Genomic DNA, 18,533 nt, shown 5'->3' on the forward strand with positions numbered 1-18,533 from the left:
AGCCTGACGCGGGGCTCGAACTCACGGACCGTGAGATCGTGACCTGGCTGAAGTCGGACGCTTAACCGACTGCGCCACCCAGGCGCCCCTCTCCTGAGTTTTTATATTGGCAACTAATTCCATGAAAAACATACAGTGGATCAAATAAAATACATCTGTGGGCCAGATTTGGTCTTTAGCCCATCACTTTGCATCCTGTGACTTAGAATCTGATGGCATCATTAGCATTCTGAACAAACTTGTCACACATGGTCCCTTATTTCTAACCCTGGATAAAAGGAGACGGAAACTTTTCTTGTGGTAAATCATATTATTTTCATCTGAGGTGACAGTCTTGGCTGTGGCCCAAGGGTTCACTTCTGGAAAAGAGAAATATCTCTCTGTCCTTGTTTATGGCTAATTGTATTAAAAATTATACTGGATTGAAGACACTGAAATAGATACTCAAGGACCAGCCTTACAGCCTTATAGACTCTTCCTTCCAAAGTGAAACTTAAATTGAAATTCATCCTTTTTCTATTCCTTAATTCAGACTTCTCAGAGTCTCTACAAGGTGCTGAGTGTCCATTGTTGAAGGGTCATTGGCCCAAAGGAACCTGTGAAATCAATCTGTTCTGTAAACAATTGACAAAAGCTTTATGACACAATGTTTTCTGGGAGCAAAATTATTTGGCAACATATTTTCAAAGCTGTAAAGGAGATAATTTTCACATTTCTTTCTTTCTAAATGTTTATTTACTTTGAGAGGGAGAGAGAGAACACCAGCTGGGCAGGGACAGAGAGAGAGAGAGAGAGAATTCCAAGCAGGATCCACTCTGTCAGTGCAGAGCCTGATGCAGGCCTTGATCCTACAAACCATGAGATCATGACCTGAGCCAAAATCAAGAGTCGGACACTTAATTGACTGAGTCACCCAGGTGCCCCACCAATTTTCACATTTCAACTGTCAGTTGTGTTCTAGTCATGTCTTCATGAAACAATATGCACTGAGTGCCCATCTTGTCCTAGATGCTATTTTAGCCACTGGGGATATAGCACAGATCAAGCAGACAAGGTCCCTAAATTGCTGTGAGGATACATCCAACATACAATCATGCATTTGATGTCAGTCCTAATAAGTATCAGAAGTATTACACAACATCAAAACCATAGACTACCCTCTCCACAAAGGATAGAGGAAGAAATTGCAGCCATCCTGGAGAGATAGGGGAAAAAATGTAGAGAAGGAAAGGAGACAATGAAAAGGGGATACTAATGAAGATAGTGAAATTAAACCACATACAGAAGCAGGGGAATCCAGGCAACTCTCTGGGTCCGTTAGTCATAGATGCCTGACACTTCATTTATATATGTCTTTCTCAGCTGGGTATTTCATGATTAGAAACTGATAAACAGAAATAGTCACTTTTGTGAAGTTGAACTTGTGGCTCACGTAGCTATATTAGGAACTGTATTTCTTAGGCAGAGCTCAAAGAAAATTCCTATTGGAATAAATAAGCTCTAAAAATGTCCAAGTAATAATCACAGTTTAATTTTAAGAGGCAAGGACTGAAAATAAGAGAGCGCCAATAGAAACGAAGATTAAAGATGGTGTCTGCTTATCAAAATGTCTCCAGCAAAGAAACTCAACGAACCTGGGTTCTAATGTGGTTTGAGGAACTGTTCATCTGCATTACTTTATCTCTTATATCATGCTTTTTCCGAATAAAACCCTTGAAAAAAAAAAGAGAAGTTTGGCTGAGATCACCAAATTAACACTGTCTTATAAGTCAGGTTTCTTCACCAGTGCTGGTTTCCCCAAGGCAGATTACAGTATTTGCATCAACACACTTCAGTTAAATGGTTCTTGTGTATTTATGGAGGCAAAGTCTGAAAGTGCCAAAGCCAAGCAACTAGGCAACTTTACTTTTTTTAAGAACCGAGAAATATTTCTTCCAGCCTCAACCACACAGACATAGATTTGACCATGGCTTTTCTTGTTCCCCTAAAACTCTATCAGCTAATGGGCAGAAATACACATTTAAAAAATCCAAGTTTATCAAGTGTAAGAATTTTTATTTTTATGTTTATACATCTAATCAAATGAACAGAAATTAATAGAAGTAATTATCTAGATAATCTTATAATATTCACACACCAATTTCAATTGATAAATAATGGAGAAGGGAGTGCTTCATTTGAATTGCTGGGGTAATTGAGGTAGTACATCCTCTTTTTTCAATTGGTGTAGACTTGTTTTACAGAACCTGAAATAAATAGACTATGTTTGGGTTTCAGGAGAAATGACAACTCCTGAACATTAAAAGATGGATTCAAAAAAAAAAAATAAAAAAAAATAAAAAAATAAATAAATAAATAAATAAATAAAAGATGGATTCCAACTGGTCACTCATTCACTTACTAAAATATTTATTGGACACTTAACATGGGTAGGGTGTTGTATTTAACACTGAAGATACAACGATGAATAAAATGGGGTGATCCTGCCTTCCTGAAATCCTGATTGTGGGGGTTGACAGCCACCCAGAAACCATACGTGTGATGCAAGCTTTGAAGGGACGTTCAGGGTATAAGGGAAGGGATCCACTCCTAGAGTCAGTAGTATTGCTCGAAGCGACACTTCTGCTGAGATGTGGAGGGTATGTGGGAAGTTGATTTCAAGGGGAAAAGAAGAAAAAAGGGAGAGAAGGGAGTGAGTGAGGCCACTTAGACACTGTAGCCCAGGTCCTATCTGGCTACAGCTGTGTGAGAGAATCAAAGCCAGAATAACAGAAAAACCATAGAGCCAAGTCCTAGTCAGCCCTCAGAATCACACGCAATAGTCAAGTGCTATGTTAAACCAATGAATTTGGGGGCATTTATTATGTGGCAATAAAGAAACAAAACTCAATGGCTTCCATTTTACAAGTACAAGTGATCTTTGTTGACAGTGGATCTAGGTGTTGCTCAGGGATTCACCTGAGCCTGAACCAGGGATCCCGGTGCGTCCGTACACATACCTCCCAGACATCTATTTCATGGGGACAAAGACAGCTGGAAAAGAAAATGTTTACGTGCAGGTGCCTGGATATGGGTAGATGGGGCAGTGACCCTTCTTCCTCAGGCAGGCCTCACAGCACATGTCTGAGTCCTGCACAGTCTATTTTCTCCATTTCTGGGTGGAACCCAGGGCAGGGTTGCTAGCACTTCCTGGTGAGCATGGACCCCCCCAAGGCAGCCTTGAGGGGAGACAGGGCAAAGGTCAGAGTGCTGTGCTTACTAGTCCAAGAAGTTTGCATCCCCATGCTCCTGGGCTCTCCTTTATCCTCAGAACAGCTGTCTTTCTGTTGATTTTTTACCTCCTTGCTCTTCCTAATTCTTCCTTCTAGGAAAAGTAACCGAACCTCTCTAAACCACATTTTGTCTTTAAAATGGGGAGAATGGTAATATCTACTGTAAGAATTAAATAAGACGATTCCCATGAAGCACTTACAGTACTTAGCATATAAGTAAAGATTCAATAGTTGTTGAATATTCTACTTGGAAAACTCTAATAGATTTGAAAGCAATTAGCTAAAAGCTGGCTATAGTGGGGCGCCTGGGTGGCGCAGTCGGTTAAGCGTCCGACTTCAGCCAGGTCACGATCTCGCGGTCCGTGAGTTCGAGCCCCGCGTCAGGCTCTGGGCTGATGGCTCAGAACCTGGAGCCTGTTTCCGATTCTGTGTCTCCCTCTCTCTCTGCCCCTCCCCCGTTCATGATCTGTCTCTCTCTGTCCCAAAAATAAATAAACGTTGAAAAAAAAAATTAAAAAAAAAAAAAGCTGGCTATAGTGTCCTTCTAAAATATAATGACCCTTGGTTAGGCACAGGATTAAAATGATTAAGAAGTGTATTGGTGGGTAGATCAGTCATTATTCTGTGCTTTTGTAAACCTGTTCACAAGATGACCCTGAAAAAGCTAGCAGGAGAGGCAGAGAGCATGAGATAGTCAACAAATACTTCGTGAAAACCTACAAGTGGTAGACATTGGAAATACAGCAATGGGCAAGACGAGCGATATCTTCCTCTTGGAAGTTATAAGGAGAGAGAAATGCAAATATTAAAGCAACAACTATCCAAATTATTACCACTTGCTAGACACTCCAAAACGCCCAATGCCCACTTACTCCTTTGGGTAGCATTTTGTATCTTCCCAGCAGACTGCAGGCCCAGGAACCAGACTGAGTTGTTGTTGTTGCTGTTGTTGTTTTAAATAACAACAACCACAAACACCTCACAACCAGGCCACTAACTATCACTATTGAGTAGGCATTTCATTTTTGAGTCTCACTTTCCTTATTCGTAAGATTAGGGATGTTATAATAATTCCAGTCTCTAAGGGTTACTGGAGGGTTCGTTAACTGAGAATGTGTGCATACGCCCCCTCAACGCCTGGTTGGTCGTCTGTGCCCAGGAAATGTTAAATTTCCTTCCTTCTTCCATTTTAGGTACATATGAAACTTTGCACAGGGCCGGTGTGAGTATCACACTTGGAGAAAGAGAAGATCAACAAGCATAACAATTGTTCACATATGCGACCTCTGTGCTTTTTGACTGAGATAACTGGGTACATTAACAGATTTGTGGGGGTTTTTTTGTTTGTTTTTTAAGCACTGTCACTGAAAACATTGTTTTATTATACTTTAAGCCAGCTGCTAATGAGAAACAAACTGAAACCAAAACCATTTCATTTAAGCAGCAGGCTAAACTTTGCCTTGTCATCCAATAAAAGGCTGTCCCCCGGTTAGGAGGAAGAGCATAGAAGGCATATGTCAGTGTGGGTGTCTGTGTGACTGATGAGAAGCTGGCGCTGGAGACAGGGTACATGCACGTGGCAGTTTAACATCACCTAAGGGCCGATTGGCCTCTTTGTGAAAGGGAAACTCAGTAATCGTCAAATTGTGAACTTGGCAATTTGCAGTTTTTTTCTTAGCAAGAAGTTTGGTGAGTCAGCATCTTATTAGGAAGTGATTTGTTTACCTAATTTTGCCATGTTTCTATGACATGTTTGTCATGTTTTTGACAATTTCAGAACAGATGGGCATTGTGGTCAATACTGGCAAGATACTCATGAATCACAGAATTGGAAGGCTCCCAAATGATTCCTTCCAGCTCTTGTTAGCATTGGTTTGCTTACTTTGTAAATAGATGTACTCCCACACAATATTTTACTGTACTTTATTATACTTACAGGAAAGTTATTTTAATAATTTGGACTTTAGGGATCTAACTTTTGTTATCTTAAAATTCCCTTTGTTAGTTGCTACAGGCAAGTACAAAGGAGAAAAAAAGAAGTATCTTGTTTGACTTTGGCAATTTCATAGTTTCCTTCTTTAATTGGCTGAAATTGGCAAGAATGTCTCCTCAAAATGTGCATTTTTTTTTATCAATGAATGTACTGGATACTTACTATAAGTAGCTATTTTAGGGAGGTTGACAGATAACTCCATGTTTCAGTCAGAGACTGTACTAATTTATAGCAGGCTATTGTTCAAGATGGTTGGCAGAAAAAAGGAAGAACTGACTAACACATGTCATTTTTTTTCTTGGAAAACAGTTTAAGATGATTTTAAAAATTGGGCTTATTAATATAGCCTAACATCAAAATATTCAATCATGAAACCAAAAAATGTGTGGATTGTATGTTTCTGTGGACTTTAGGGATATCGAACCCAGATGTTGTTTGGAACGAACTGAAACTCAAAGAAGTGGTTCTTAACAGCTAAAGTTATAAATGTTAGATAAAGTACTTGAGATTTTCTACTATAATATCATATATCTTAACTAAATTCTTATTTCTTCTTATTACTTAAAAAAAAAAGTGCCATTTAGGCTAAAGTCAATTTTGCCAGCTGGCAGGATCTCAATAAACTCTATATTCTATAATTCTATCTATAAATTCTCACATGAAGATTTTCAGTTTTCAACATACAGATTTTTCAATCTTCATTAGAGGACTATTATTTTACCACTTGGCACTTGGAGAGACAGCCATCAAAGTTGTAATTGGTTTTATAATTTCATATTTCCTGTTCTATGTCCATGGGTAAACTGAGACCCAAACTGTTGAGAAAGATTAGTTAAGATTTTTTGTTTACATGGATTTGGATCTTTTACTATAGTTTAAGTTTTGTAAGTTTATTGAATCATACTTTTCCAGAGAGTAACGTTTTCATTGTAATGCAGACCAAAAACCTTATGTTCTCATGGCCATTCAATTCTTCTTAGAGATTCATAATTTAATAAACAATAAAATGTAAACTATTTGTGATGCAAAAAAGTGAATTTCTTGCTTTGAAAGATCACCAAAAAATCCACAACACCAGGCTTGATAGACTATTGCCTTTATGACTAGAAATTGAATTTAGAAGCTTCAACAGTTTGACACTAAGTTGAACCTTGAAACATTCTCAGAGCGTCTTAGAAGCAGCTGCAAAAAATATGTGAGCAGCTGAGTGCCTGAGCATTTGTTAATGACAAACAAATGGGTACATTAGGAAAGGCAAATAATTTCCCAAGTGCTTCAATATGGAAGGTTCTAAGGTGTTTTGAACTAATTATTCTTCTTTGTCAATAAGCATTTTGGTGCATCTGGAATTATAGGAAATTATCACTGAGAAGCAGGACAAATTAAATAATTCTCTAGTTCATTCGGGCATTTTGAATTTGAAATATTTAAATATAGGAGTACAATACCAATGTACCAGTGTAGAAAAAGTAAAGTCATTCAAATTGTAGAAGGACTGCTATAATTTTCTCAAGAGGGCATTCTGCATCAAAACTGGGTGAAACCTCTGGGTAATTCTTTTTTTTTTTTAATTTTTAAAGGTTTATTTTGAGAAGGAAAGAGCATGAGCAGGGGAGGGGCAGAGAGAGAGACACACAGAATCTGAAGCAGGTTCCAGGCTTGGAAGTGTCAGCACAGAGACGGATGTGGGGTTTGAACTCATGAACTGAGAAAACATAACCTGAGCTGAAGTCAGATGCTTAACGAATTGAGCCACTTAGGCACCCCTGGGTAATTCGTTATTAGAAGGGTTCCTGCCAATATTATCATAGTTGAGGTAACTGCTATTAGTTTCTAAGAATTAGGGTTTATTTCCCCATAAAAGCAGAGCCATTGAGGTCTCCTGTAAGGCCATGTAAAAGTGGACCAAATCCTTTTAGGTGTGTGAACATCTTAGGACAAAAATTACATTTAGTTTAATCAAGGTCCCATTGCTTTATGGTCACGGACAAGTGACCACTAGTCTCTGAGCACTCACTTGAATTCTTGCACTAAATTCTCTTCTCCTAGGCACACAGTCATATTATGAAGGTGCCCAGCCCTGCCTTTGCTTGAACGTCATTTCAATCGGCTGCCCCAAATAGCACTGGGACCTAACTTTTCTTCATGGATCATCTTGTCTTTTCAAATCATCTGAATCAGTTTCTTCAAGTTTCAAATTTCAAACCAGCAAACGTTTAGCATGGATCTTCTATGCCAGTGACTACATTAAACACACAAAGCTAGATAAAACCCTGGTCTCTGTACTTACAGTTCTGAAGGAATTATCATGAAAATGCCTAACTGCACTACACCATGTTGTAAGTGCGATCAGAGCTGACTGAAAGGATCAAAGTGAAAAACCAGGCTTGCGTTTGCGCTCCATCACTTACCAGCCTTCTGCCTGAACTCAATCACCTCCTATGTAAACCCACATACTCACATCACATGCCTTATACGATTACTGTGAGGACAAATGAGATAAAAGAACAAAAGTTCTTATCGTGATGTTCAGTGTATGGGCACTGGTCATGAATGGTAAACTACTCTTCTTATACCCGTGTAATACTTGTGCATTAACCAAAGTGCATTTGAGTATTAGAAAAATTTAAAGCTGGTAGAGCTGCATGTAGTTTAATGAGAGACACTTCTATCGGTTAGGGTCCAACTAGGAGAGAGAAAACCACCAATTATTTGAACAGAAATAATCCAGGATAAAGAATTGTTCACTAGTTATAAAGTTGTCAACTACATAATCAAAACTATAAAAAGAAAAAACTTGAAAGTAGCAACTGCAGCTATCACCTCAGGGCTGAAGGTACAAAAGGAAGATGCTAGAAGGACTAAACTTAGAAGCATGGAAGGGGGCACCCAGAGCTGAAACTGAGGCCTCCAAAGAGGGAGAACTGCCCAGTTTCCTCAGAGCTCTGAGGAGGCACTGGACAGGGCTGGGGTCAGACCCTGAGGGGGAAGACTTGGGGCCGGGGCTAATGTACTCATGGGGTGTACAATGAAACTGCTTCTCCATATGTAGGAAAGACTCCATATTGGATTCAGCTGCTGTCAATGGGAGGGACTACTGCTGCCTAGATTGCAAAGAGAATGTTACCTAGCTTCCTGGTTCTAGCTCTTTCTGGAACTAGCTGCATCTTTATCTGAGTTTTAAGTCAACTCCATGTCCTTAACATAAACCCCCCATTCTTATTTAAGCCAACTAGAATTTCTATAACTTGGGGGAGAAGTCTTTTTTTTTTTTAATATTTATTGAGAGAGACGGCACAAACAGAGGAGGGGCAGAAAGTGGAAGAGAGAGAGAATCCTAAGCAGGGTCCACACTGTCAGCATGGAGCCCAACGCAGGGCTTGAATCCACAAACCCATAAGATCATGACCCAAACTGAATTCAAGAGTCAGATGCTCAACTGACTGAGCCACCCAGGTGCCCCGAGAAAATCTTGATACAAATCTCGTGAATCAGGGAAGCAAAGTAATATTTTGCCTGCATGCAGTGTACTTCTTGCCATGCCACCAACCTCCACATGACCATGTATCTCATTTAATTTTATTTTTTTAATGTTTATTTATTTTTGAGAAAGAGAGAGAGAGAGAGAGAGAGTGGGAGAGGGGCAGAAAGAGGAGGAGACACAGAATCTGAAGTGGGCTCCAGGTTCTGAGCTGTCAGCACAGAGCCCGACAATGGGGCTCGAACTCACAGATTGTGAGATCATGACCTGGGCTGAAGTCTGATGCTTAACCAACTGAGCCACCAATGACCAAGCATTTTAAAAATCCACACTAAATGTTGTGATTAGCTCAGGGAACACAGGTTAAAGTTTTGCTCATATAAATCTGACATGGCCTGATATACTGTCTGTAAACTTTAGTGGGAATTAATTGAGACAGATCTATAATTTTAGAATTATTTTCACTGCTTCTCTGTGTGTGCCATGCATAAAGAGGTATGCAGAACATTCACAGTTATTTGGAAAGAATGACTCTGGATAACCTTTAGTTCTACCACATCCTTATAGGGCTAGTCAAAGGAAATCTGTAATTTTTTAAAGAGAATGTGAGCTCCCTTTAAAGCGAGTGACCTAATGAAATACATTCGTTTTGTATGCCAAGTTTTATGGTGTGGTTCATTTCAGCTAACACTTTGGTGTATCTAATGATCTTAGCACCATTATCATCAAATCTCTCTGGTGCCAAAAATGCTAGAAAAGCCCATTGCATATGCTGTAGTAGGATACGTCATGAATGTTCATCTGGAAATCGAATAGAAAACTAGTGGTATTTCCCTCTCCCATCAAGAACAATTATTTTGGATCATGTATTAGCCAGGATTTACAGTTCAACACAAAATCTGTTTTGCACTAAAATAATGGCAAGAGAAACCAGCAAATGATATGTGTGGAAAAATCAGCAAATTAGCAGCACAAAATACCTCAGTTAATGCTTTTCTGAAAAAGACTTGTCTCAATTGCAGGGTAGGCATAGATGAGGGATGGGGGGGGTCATGGAAAAATAGGTTTAAGTTCAACTAAAATCAAATACTTGGTCTTTACAACACCAAGATATATTTACTTATCTTATCATATATATAAACGTGTGTGTGTGTGTGTGTGTGTGTGTGTGTGTATGTGTGTGCGTTCTAACTTTGTCCTACAGCCACACATACACACTGTCAGTTCATCATATTATTATCATATTATTTGTGCAGCACTGACTCATGCAATACATCCAGGCTCTTCTGAGATTTAATCTTCCTTGGATCTAGCCTTATAAAATCATAGTTCATTTCTATATGCCAAAGTGTTTGCAATGTATTCCTATTCCTTCTGTAATCCTATTACATTTCACCATACGATAGCATTTTTTAAGTATTTCGTGGAAGAATGGAAGTAGGACAGTAAAAAGTCTTTAGCTGGATATTGATGGGGGGGCTCCTGATATTGGAAGTCTAAGTTCCACAAATAGTATGTAAGTCTAGAGGCAAAGAATTTGTGATGTTTGATTGTATAGGTTTGTGCCTGATCCCACGTGATACTGGAGCTTCTCCGAGGATTATGTATGTGCCTTTCTGTTTCTCTCACCATATAACCCTCGATTCCAGGTCAGTTTGGTGCATAGCCTTAAAGTTATATTCTGAAAAGGTGAGTGCTTACAGCTCAGGGTTAATGAAGCAAGACTCACAATTCTCCTTGATAGAGAAATGGAGCTAGGACTTAGAGAGTGGTGGGCCAATTCCATCAATTTTGAAAACAATAATGGACCAGACAGAACTTAATATAGAAATCAATATCTAATTTCAGTCAGGCATATACAATGTGCCAGGCAGTTATCGCTATTTCCTATGTATTGACTTATTTAGTCCATTCAAGAACTCTATGCAGGAGTACTGTTATTATGACCACCTTCATATGAGGAAAGTTAAGGTCAGAGGGAGGAAAGTTTCCTGAGGTCATGCAATTTGTAAGAGCCAGAGACTGCATTCAAATCAAAGCAGTTGGATCTAGAGCCCACCTTACTAAACTTGGACTCTACAGCTGCCCAAAGACCTCTTTAAAGTCCTGAACTGTTGCATGGGGACTCTTAGGTCCTTATTGATTACAAGTTTGCTCCACTCTGTTAGAGCAGATTTGTTAATGCTATCACATCTCAGTTACCATCTACTTTATAGACCTTATCATAATGGCAATGCGATAATTACTTGGATAATTACTTGTTTAATGCGTCTTTGTCCTGACAGACTACTATATATAATTAGCATAAGAGCAGAGACCAGATTTGTAAGTTCGCCCCTGCATCCCCAGTCCCTAGGTCTGAATCTAACACATCAAAGGCATTCCAGAAATTATTATTGAATTTTTTTTAAAAAAGAAGGATGATTAACTACTATATTAATTACATGTTGCTGTATAACAAATTATCCTAAAACTTAGTGGCTTTAGATGACAAACATTTATTATCTTACAGCTCCTGAGTTTGGACTTTGAAAGTGACTTACCTGGATTGTTATGGCTCAAGGTCTCTCCCAAAGCTTCAGCTAAGATGGCAGTGGGGGTGGGGGGGGGCGCTGTCATGTGAGGGCCTGCTAGGGCTGGAGGGCCCATTTCTGAGATGGCTCACTGGCATGGTAGGAGGCCCCAGCTGCTTGCCATGCAGCTCTCTTCATAGATTTGCTTCACAGAATGTCTTTACAATGTGGCAGCTATCTTCCCCAGAGTAAGCAATCAGACAGAAGGGGTGGAACGGGGAGTCACAATGCTTTTTATAACCTAGTCACACAGTGTCTGTTCCACCATATTCTACTCATTAGAAGCATGTCACTATGTCTAACCTACGTTCAAGAGGAAGGGAAGTATAGACTTCCCTCCTCTTGTAGACTGACATTTGTAGACATATTGAAAACTACCGTACCTTCTAACCTTATTTTACATAAGCAACATTTCAGCATGCAGGAATGGGGCTTCAGAAAGGAGAATCTTCTAGATGGAGAACAAATACAGAGCAAGGGTACACTGGGAGGGAAACAAGATTTGTTAGAGAACAGAAAGTATCCTAGATTAGAACTTAGAGTAAGGATAGAGGAATATAGAGAAAGGGGAAATAAAAAGGGCAGTGGGAAGAGAGCCTGAAAGGCTTTTCACTTTCAATAATGGACAAAGAAAAGCAGTTGAATGGCATGACTAGAAAGGATGTTCTTTTAGGAATATTTATCTGGGAAAATAGAGTCAAGCATTGGAGACTGAAATCCAGAATCATTAGGAGACCATTATCTTTGCAGGAAGCTTTCTGGAACTTTAACTTGAATAGAACAGTGAGAGTAGGAAGTAGAGGACTGATATCACAGTGCTTGGTAATTAATTAAGAGAGGAGCCCAGAGGGAGTTGCCAAAGGTGACACAACATTTTGAGTCTGGGTGATGGTATGCTATTAATCAAACTGGAAGTAAAGACTACCAGGGGACAGAGGTGTGACTTTTGTAAGCAGATTCCACAGGATCAGAAATAATCACAGGACACTGACTATTTATTTTCCTAGGAAGATAATGAGATTGGATTGGTTTGTTGACCTTGGGTTATGGTAGGGCATCCAAGAGGAAATACCAAGCAGGTAATCAAAATGTGAGTCTAGACTTCAGGGGAGAGCTTACGTTTAAAGACCAGTCCTACTGTCCCCATAAGTGGACAAACAAGGACATAGACAGCCTGGAGCCAACCATGATACTGGGAAGTGTCAAGAAAGAGACTTCTGCTACTTATTCATAACATAAATTCTGCAGATACAAAGACTTCATGTTAATGGTATGACTCGTCTTTTTAAAACTCATTTGTCTTTGAAGGGTTATCCTGAGGAAAAAGTGCTCAGGCAGTAACTTCAGTTCTGGCTAGTGAGTCAATGCATTACACTTCTATACTGCTGCTGTCACAAAGCACCACAAATTTAGTGGCTTAAAACATCGACGATTTATTCTCTTATAGGTCTAGAGGTTAGAAGTCCAAAATAAGTTTCACCGGGCTAATGTCAAAGTGTCTCCAAGACTTGCTTCTTCTGGAGGCTTTGCAAGGAGAATCTGTTTGTCTTTTCTAGCTTCTAGTAGCCACTATCCCATTCCTCTGTTCTCAGACCACATCACTCCAATCTCTGCTTCCATCCTCACATCGTCTTCCCCTCTGACTTTGACTCCTCCAGTGTCCTTATAAGACTGTTGTGTTGACACTGGACCCACCTGGATGATCCAGGATAATCTCCTCATCTCAACATCCTTAATTTATTCACACAGGCAAAGTCATTTTGACCACATAAGGTAACATTTACAGGCTCTGGGGATTAGGACATAGACTTATTTGGGAGACTGCTCTTCATCTACCACAGTCACCCAAATTCAGTTGGATCCAAATATACCCCATGTGCTTCCAAATCACAGATGTCCCTACTGAATACACACAACCAATGTGAAGTCTTTAAACATCCCTTCTTCCACCCTCTCAACTTCATAGGGTTTTATGTTGGGTTTTCTCATCAACAACATTATTATCATCACTCTGAAAAGGGCTTTGGTACCATCACAGAACTTCATGGTCTAAAAGGACCTCACATTTCCTCAAGTCAAGCATCAGTTGAATATTTATTGCTTTTGGTCTTCAGGCCTGGAGATAGAAAGTGAAGCGCTTGAATTTACTTCTCAGTTCCTCACTCAATTTGTCTTCCTTATTGCCATTGATTCCCTGGCAACTCACTCCGCCCACAGTTTCTCTTTCTTCAGCTAAGAGTATGCCTCAAGAATTGTCAATTTGATATATTCAAGATCCCAATCAGAGCAAAAGATATAAGTTTCCAACTATGATTAGGCTAGATAAAATTTGAAGTCTCTTCAGACACTCAGTTTCTAGTATACTGTTAAAGATTTTCTCAAAATGATATTGATACCAACTCCAATGTAATATAAACTTGCATAATTTTTTGCTAGAAATGATTTCACTTTAAAGAAATGACTGAACTGTAAATCACTGTATCACTTCTCACTACTGAACTAAGGTTGCTAGAATTTTTCAAACTCCTGTCACGTACTTTGTGAGTAACTTGCAGGGATACCTATGTTTAGACATCAGAAGTGTGGTAGAAAGAACTATGATTTAAGGCCAGAGGAATCTGGATTCAAATTTTAACAATGCAGCCAAGCTGCAGGAAAGTATGTTAATTTCTCTAAAATGGAAAAATGAGAATATTAATACACACATACAAGGACTGGGGGGAATTAGATACAACAATGATATAAAGTACCTAGCCCTGCTTGGCACACAGTAGACACTCAATAAACACTAATCTCAGCATTTCAAATAGTGTTTATCTTCTACTATGTGCCAGGAAATGGTCATGGCTCCAACCCTTTACTCCCTCTCTTCAGACTCATCACCCTCTAAAGAATAGAAGCAAACAGGGGCGCCTGGGTGGCGCAGTCGGTTAAGCGTCCGACTTCAGCCAGGTCACGATCTCGCGGTCCGTGAGTTCGAGCCCCGCGTCAGGCTCTGGGCTGATGGCTTAGAGCCTGGAGCCTGTTTCCCATTCTGTGTCTCTCTCTCTCTCTGCCCCTCCCCCGTTCATGCTCTGTCTCTCTCTGTCCCAAAAATAAATAAACGTTGAAAAAAAAAATTAAAAAAAAAAAAGAATAGAAGCAAACAGACCCTAACTTTACATTCAAGATCTTTGTTAATTGGGTTAATGTCCCTAATAAGAGATAACGAGTAGCAAATATATTAATGATTAGCAGATTCATATTTGTAACGTAAAGGATAATTATTCATTAACTTCCATAGGCTCTATGTTTAGTGATGGCTGCTATTATGTAAAATTATAAAATATAAGGAAGAAAAGTAATGGTCACACATGACTGGCATATTCAGGCAGCCAATATTAACTGAAAAAGCCAAATATTAAATTAGAAATTAATTAAAAATTAAAATTCATTCTTTTTGTATTTTTATAAATAAATATGTCACAATTTTCAGCAACCCTATTATCAAGTTTGCCTTCCTTCATTATTTATGACTGAAACAAATTTAAAAAATCAGATTTTAAAACATGACTTTAATTTTTTAGTTTCTTAGTCTTTAAACTTTCTCAAATATCTTGTGTTCTATATAGGGAGAGAAAAGTTACACTGTTAAGTTTCAGAGTAGATTGTTGCTCTATTCTGAGCCTGAATAGCAAATACGTTTGAAGTATATCCCCATACAAGGAATATATACTGTTTTGATATTTCTCAAGTTTACCTCTGCATCCTTAGATTCCTTATTGGCAATATCTTATCTGAAACTTACAACAAAGATTATAAATTCAGCAGAGATACAAAAATTAACTCTCTACCCATTCCTTTGGATTTTATTTTTTCTATAATCATGAAATTATTTTGCCTAGTACCATAGACAGACCTCTTTTAGAAAAAAAAAATATATATATATAGAGAGAGAAAGAGAGTGTGTGTAAGAGAGAGAATGGGGAGAGAGAGAGAGAGAGAGAGAGAGAGAGGGAGGGAGGAGTGGTCCATATAGTATTTCGCATTACGAATGATCAATTTCTACCTCAACTTGGTTAGTTGGAAGATAATCCAAAGTTCACTCACTGATTAAAAAACAAAACAAAACAGGGCACATTCAGAAGCTCCTTATGTAGCAAAATGTACTGAATATAGATCAATGGACATGGAACCAAGGATATGGAGGCTTGAGTCTTCATCAATCTAGTGTCATGGTTAAATTTCATTTAACTTGAGTGCTCATTTATTATCCCTTCCAGAATTAGTATGACTCTTAACACCTAAATTAAATTTCAACTCATGATGTTAATGGGGTACTTTTAATAATAAAGAAATTCTGGATAAATAAAAGTCAAAGGCAGGAGTTTAAAAGGTTAATTACAGGAGGAATGTAAACTCATTGAAACATCAGTTCAAGCCAAGTAAGTTTGTAAATTTGTTAAATTCATCTCAATTCAGAAAAGAGTACTGGGAAAATTTGGCTACTTATATTATGCTTGCTTGTCAAGACCAAAAGGTTTTTCCTTCATCTAAGCCATAGCTTTCTAGTGACTTCCAGTGGCATGTAGCTAGCATGGCTGTTCATTTGCTGTGTATCCTCTCATGGAGATGTTGTTAACCATAAACTACTAAGTGTGGCTTAACATTCTCAGTAATACAGGCTTTGGGACTATTATGACACTACCCATGATAAAGATAGGCAGGAGTATCATTTATCTTCACATTTTTCCTTCCAATAATTTGAGTCAAATATTTTCTATTAATTTTTTTTACTTTAATTCCAGTGTAGTTAACATACAGTGTAATATTAATTCCAGGTGTACAATATAGTGATTTAGCACTTCCATACATCACCAGGTGCTCATCACAAGTGCACTACTTAATCCCTATCATCTATTTCACCCATCCCCCCACCCACCTCCCCTCTGGTAACCAACAGTTTGTTCTGTATACAGTTAAGAGTCTGTTTCTTGATTTCTCTCTATCTCTCTTTTGCTCTTTTTTTGTTTCTTAAATTCCACATATAAGTGAAATCACATGGTATTTATCTTTCTCTCACATATTTTGCTTAGCATTATACTCTCTAGATCCATCCATGTTATTGCAAATGGCAAGACTTCACTCCTTTATATGGCTGAATAATATTCCATTGTACGTATATGTGTGTGTGTATATACATATATATGTATAGGCACATATATACATATAAATATACCATATCCTTTTTGTCCATTCATCTATAGAAGGACACTTGGGCTGCTTATATAAGTAATGCTGCTAAAACACAGAGGTGCATGAATCCCTTTGAAGTAGTATTTTTGTATTTTAGGGTAAATACCCAGTAGTGCAATTACTAGATCATAAGGTAGGAGTTCTTTTCTTGATTTTTTGAGGAAACTCTATACTGTTTTCCAGACTGGTTGTACCAGTTTGCATTCCCACCAACACTGCATGAAGGTTCCTTTTTCTCTACATCCTCATCAACACTTGTTGTTTATTATGTTTTTGATTTTTGGCATCCTGACAGGTGTGAGGTGATATCTCATTATAGTTTTGATTTGCATTTCCCTGATGATGAGTGATGATCTTCTGATGTGTCTATTGGCCATCTGGGTGTCTTCTTTGGATAAATGTCTGTTCATGTCTTCCGCCCATGTTTATATTGGATTATTTGAGGGTTTTTTGGTGCTGAGTTGCATCAATTCTTTATATATTTTGGATACTAACCCTTTAAGGGATATATCATTTGCAAATATCTTCTCTCTTCAGTAGGTTGCCTTTTAGTTTTGTCGATGGTTTTCTTCACTGTGCAGGAACTTTTTATTTTCATGTAGTTCCAACAGTTAATTCTTGCTTTTATTTCTCTTGTCCCAGGAGACATTATCTAGAAAAATGTTGCTAGAGCTGATGTCAGAGAAATTATTACCTGTGCTCTCTTCTAGGATTTTTATGGTTTTGGGTCTCACATTTAGGTCTTTAGTCCATTTGAATTTATTTTTGTGTATGGTGTAAGAAAGTGACCCAGTTTCATTCTTTTCATGTGGCTGTTCAGCTTTCCCAAAACCATTTGTTGAATAGACTGTCTTTTTCCCATTGGATATTCTTTTATCCTTTGTCAAAGATCAATTGACCATAAAATTGTGAGTTTCTTTGTGGATTTTCTATTCTGTTCCATTGGTCTATGTATCTATTTTTGTGCCAGTACCATACTGTTTTGATTATTACAGCTTTGTAATATAACTTGAAGTCTGGAATTGTGGTATCTCCAGCTTGTTTTTCTTTTTCAAGATTGCTCTGGCTCTTTGGGGTCTTTTGTGCTTCCATACAGATTTTAGGATTGTTTGTTCTAGCTCTGTGAAAACTGCTGTTGGTATTTTGATAGGGATCACACCAAGTCTATAAATCACTTTGGGTAGTATGGGCATTTTAACAATATTTGTTCTTCCAATCCATGAGTGTGGAATGTCTTCCATGTCTTTGTGTCATGTTCAGTTTCTTTAATCAATGTTTTATAGTTTTCAGAATACAGGTCTTTCACCTCTTTGGTTAGTTTTATTTGTAGGTATTTTATTATCTCTGCGATTGTAAATGGGATTATTTTCTTAATTTCTCTTTCTGCCACTTCATTATTAGTGTATAGAAAAGCAACTGATTTCTTTACATTAATTTTATATCCTGCGACTTTACTGAATTCATTTATTAGTTCTAGTAATTTTGGTGGAATTTTTTAAGATTTTCTTTATACAGTATCATGACACCTTCAAATAGTGAAAGTTTTACTTCTTCCTTACCAGTTTGGGTGCCTTTTATTTCTTTGTGTTGTCTGATTGTTATGCCTAGGACTTCTAGTACTATGTTGAATAAAAGTTGTAAGAGTGCACACCCTTGTCTTGTTCTTAACCTTAGGGGAGAGGCTCTCACTTTTGCCCCATTGAGTATGATGTTTGCTGTCGATTTTTCATACAAGGCCTTGATATGTTGAATATGTTTCCTCCAGACCTACTTTATTGAGGGTTTTTACAATGAATGCATTGTTGTACTTTGTCAGATGCTTTTTCTGCATCTATTAAAATGATCACGTTGTCTATCCTTTCTTTTACTGACATGATGTATCATGTTATTGATCATGTTATTGCATGAATGGCATACATTTTGATTTCAGTTTTCCTTGTTGTTATTCATAAATTTAAAAAATGTGGCTATGTTATGAA

Source organism: Lynx canadensis, chromosome A1, assembly GCF_007474595.2.
Source record: "Lynx canadensis isolate LIC74 chromosome A1, mLynCan4.pri.v2, whole genome shotgun sequence".
Lineage (NCBI taxonomy): Eukaryota > Metazoa > Chordata > Mammalia > Carnivora > Felidae > Lynx > Lynx canadensis.